This window comes from Myotis lucifugus, unplaced genomic scaffold, assembly GCF_000147115.1.
Source record: "Myotis lucifugus unplaced genomic scaffold, Myoluc2.0 scaffold_9019, whole genome shotgun sequence".
Taxonomy (NCBI): Eukaryota; Metazoa; Chordata; class Mammalia; order Chiroptera; family Vespertilionidae; genus Myotis; species Myotis lucifugus.
This window is the reverse complement of record NW_005880067.1, coordinates 1-4509: the sequence shown is the minus strand read 5'-3', so window position 1 is coordinate 4509 and position 4509 is coordinate 1. Positions and strand designations below refer to the sequence as shown.

Here is a 4509-nt window from a genome sequence, read left to right as displayed (position 1 = left end):
TCTCTGTACAGTAGATGTCAGTAATGCCTTGTCATGTCTGTTTTTGAATTATACATACCTATAAAAAGTTAGTTATGAAATATACACTTTTTTTTTTTTAAAATTAAATCTTTATTGTTCAGATTACATTTGTTCCTCATTTTTTTTCCCCCCCATAACTCCCCTCCTCCCAGTTCCCGCCCCACCCTCTGCCCTCACTCCCCACCCACTGTCCTCATCCATAGGTGCACGATTTTTGTCCAGTCTCTTCCCGCATCTCCCATTCCCCTTTCCCCCCCAAGAATAGTCAGTCCATTCCCTTTCTATGTCCCTGATTCATTATAATCACCAGTTCATTCTGTACATCAGATTATTTATTCACTTGATTCTTAGATTCACTTGTTGATAGATGCATGTTTGTTGTTCACAATTTGTATCTTTACCTTTTTCTTCTTCCTCTTCTTAAAGGATACCTTTCAGCATTTCGTATAATACTGGTTTAGTGGTGATGAACTCCTTTAGCTTTTCCTTATTTGTGAAGCTCTTTATCTGACCTTCAATTCTGAATGATAGCTTTGCTGGATAAAGTACTCTAGGTTGTAGGTTCTTGGTATTCAGCACTTTGAATATTTCTTGCCATTCCCTTCTGGCCTGCAAAGTTTCTGTTGAGAAATCAGCTGACAGTCGTATGGGTATTCCCTTGTAGGTAATTGAGTCTCTTTCTCTTGCTGCTTTTAAGATTCTCTCTTTGTCTTTTGCTCTTGGCATTTTAATTATGATGTGTCTTGGTGTGGTCCTCTTTGGATTCCTTTTGTTTGGGATTCTCTGTGCTTCTTGGACCTGTAAGTCCATTTCTTTCACCAGGTGGGGGAAGTTTTCTGCCATTATTTCTTCAAATAGGTTTTCAGTATCTTGCTGTCTCTCATCTTCTGGCACCCCAATAATTCTGATATTAGTGCGCTTGAAGCTGTCCCAGAGGCTCCTTACACTATCTTCGTATTTTCGGATTCTTTTTTCATTTTGCTTTTCCGGTTGGGTGTTTTTAGTTTCTTCGCATTTCAAATCTTTGGCTTGATTCTTGCGCTCCTCTGGTCTGCTATTGGGTATAATATTCTTTATTTCAGTAAGTGTATGCTTGATTTCTAGTTGTTTCTTTATCATAGCATCGAGGGTCTCATTAGTTTTCGTGAGGCTCTCATCAAGTTTATTGGCAGCTTGTAGCACATTATTGCAAGCCCTCAAAATTGCGTTTTTTAGCTCTATATCCTCCATTTCTGTCATGTTTTTTTGTCTCCGCATTTTTTATGCTTTCTTGGTGCACCCCCTTGTGGTCTTTGTGCGCAGTCTTGTTCTAGTTAAGCCTTGATTGTTGTAGTTAATACTAGAGGGATTTGACCACCAGGCCGACTGGCTGTGAGAATCAGCTATGGGAAAACTTCTGTGCTCTGGGGAGGTGCTAATCTAGCCTTTGCCTGAGGCGATCTGGCAAATGGCTCCGCGCAGGGCTTGGGCGGGGCGGGGTCAACAGGGCGGGCGGAGGGAGCAGTTATGGCTGCTCTCAGTCCCGTTCCCAGAGGCTCTGCTTCTCAGAACCCCGGCAACCGCTGCAAACCTCGGAGAGAAAGCTGCCCTCACGTTCCAACTGATGCCGGACAATCCCACTTCTCCCGTCTGAGTCTGAGTCCCTAGAGACTCGCCCGGATCTGGAGCCCAGAGTCTGAGACTCACTCCCGACCGAAAACGACAACGGCGTCCTCAGCCACCAGCCCGCCCCGCGCGCGCACCTCCGCACCTTTAAATTTTCCACACTGCGCCTCTTCTGAGCCTCGGCACGCTGCTGTCTTTCCTTCTAGTTGAAGAGTCTCTCCTCAGCCAGCCTTCCTGTGGTTCTGGGTGATATCCGTTCCGTCTTTTAGTTGTATTTTTGAAGTGGTTGTTTGCGGCAGCAGTCTCCGGTGTTTACCTATGCCGCCATCTTGCTGCCAAACTCTGAAATATACACTTTAAATATTTTTTGTAGACTCCCCCCAAAGGTAGTTGTCTGTTATTATAAAAATTTAAAACCAAACTAAAGTATGCAAATATCAAATCATTGTGTTATACACCTGAAACTAATATGTTATACGTCAATTATACCTCAATTTAAAAAAAAGAAAAAACTGAAAATTATGGTCTTTTGTAATATAAAGCAATTATATATATATTTTTTAGGAGATATCTGAAGAGATTATAGGATCACCCATCCCAGAACCTCGACAACGTTCAAGACTCTTAAGATCTCAATCAGAAAGTTCTGATGAAGTTACAGAATTGGACCTTTCACATGGGAAAAAAGATGCTTTTGTTTTGGAGGTATTATTGCATTGGAGTAATTTCTTAAAGTTTTTAGATGTGTAATTTTACAATCATACTTGATGTGATTCTTTTGTATCATTACAACTGTTATAAATATAAAAAATATAATATTTAAATATTACAATAAACTTGAGAATATCAGAACTTAGTAATATATTTTTATTCAATACCAGAAGACCGATAACAATAATGCAGGTAGTTCTGGAAAAATTTATGGGTTGAAATAAAATTAAAGTAATATTAACTCTTGGAGCTATTTATTGTAAACTTGGATGAATTTAAATAAGAAATTAATGTGCTATTGTTTCACTTACTAGAATTCAGTATATGTCTAGTTGCATAGTTTCACTCTTTATTATTCACAATGGAATATTGTGATATAAGAAAAATAGGATTTAGACCTAATTTGTTAGGTATGCCTTTAAATTTATCCCTACATAATTTTATTTTAAAGCAATTGTGTATTTAGTCAAAATTGTGTTTTTGTTAATTGCACTATATTTATTTAAACAAATAGAGATAATTTTTGCTTATGGTATCTTCTTTTGAAACATGCCCTCCTAAAGGATTAAGAAAAGGCTCGTTAAAAGAAAAAATTAATTATACTTAAAAATTATTTCACTTGGAAGTATTTATAATTATTACTGTGGAGAAATATATTGATATTTGAAAAGAATTTCTTTCAAGTTTTATATTTTAATTTAGGGAAAAGGTTCTTTTTTGACTCATGTTTTTTATTTAGTAAAAAAAATTTTAAAAATTGAAAATGATTATATATTTACTACTTATGTAATAGTTGAAATCTTTCTATTTTCAGATTGATGACACAGATGCTATGGAAGATGTACATTCTCTCCTTACTGATGTTCCTCCTCCTTCAGGTAAACAGAAAAAATTACCTTTGAGATGCTACTGTCCTTTTTTTTTGCACATCAGTATTTTAGTTCATAATTATTATGGTACTAACTTTATTTTAGAGGTTTTATCAATGTCACACCTTGTTATGTGCTTTGCTGCTCCAAGGCGGAAAACAGGTTTAAAATATTTATGTTAGAACTTAGATGAACTGATTTTTAATCCTTTTAAGATTATACATTTTTTTAAAAGTGGTAATTTATTAAGATGGTCTAACATTTTAGAAAAGAATGAATGGTTCTTATAGTTAGAATGTCATGTAATAATTGAAACAGGTTATTAACGCAAAAATAAATGAAATATCATATTTTAACTATAATTTATTTTGACAGGCTTTTATAGTTGTAATACAGAAATTATGCCTGGCATAAATAATTGGACATCTGAAATACAGGTGAATCTTTCATTTTTAATTTAAATAAATACAACATAAGTGATCTTAGCAAGTTCCTTCTTAATATATGTTTTCTTTTTCACCTCCTTATTGCAATTAAAATGTTACCCTTTTTCATACCACATTAGTTATTATTGTTCATTATTAGCAGTTTTATTGTTATAGTGATTAGTTAAAATAATAAAATGCCATACTATCATATCTCCCCATATTTAGATGTTCACATCAGTAAGAGTAATCCGATTAAGCAGTCTTAACCTGACTAATCAAGCCCTCAATAAGAACTTTAATGATCTCTGTGAAAATTTGCTGAAGGTAGGTACCTTCTGACTAACTATATTTTAGTTAAAACTCCTAAGAATCATGAAATTGAAAATGTGTACATATTGTCTGGAATACCTTACACAGTTATGGGCTGAATTATTTTTGTTTACATATCAACTTAGCTCTGCCATCAGATAAAATGCTAAAGTTGTCCTGTCTATCTTAATATACCATACTATAAAAGAAATATATTTTAAGTTATCTCATAGCTTTAAACTTCATAAAAATCTGTTGTATGTAAATTTAAAATACCTTTTTCTTATATTATTTTTTATGACATCGATAGATATGATTAAACCTTATTGTCTGCCATAATATTGAAAACTAGAGGCCTGGTGCATGAAATTCATGCACTGGAGGGGGGTGGGGCCCCTCAGCCAAGCCTGCACCCTCTCACAGTTCGGGAGCCCCACGATCAATCGCCCTCAGAGTGAGGCCCTGCCCACACGGCCGGGGTCCGCTATGGATCGCCCAAAAGAGGTAGGCCTGCCGGGCTACCGCAATGGATGGCCTCCGCAGAGGAGGCCCAGGCTACCCGCCAC

General features: G+C 36.1%; 1 long non-coding RNA gene across 1 annotated transcript; it reads left to right on the top strand.

Moving 5' to 3' along the window:
* Positions 1–2190: 2190 nt before the first annotated feature.
* Positions 2191–3958, top strand: LOC102418567. The gene is made up of 4 exons (XR_331096.3): positions 2191–2331; positions 3152–3215; positions 3582–3643; positions 3860–3958. It is a non-coding gene; the product is annotated as an uncharacterized LOC102418567 (long non-coding RNA).
* The last annotated feature ends 551 nt before the right edge of the window (positions 3959–4509 follow it).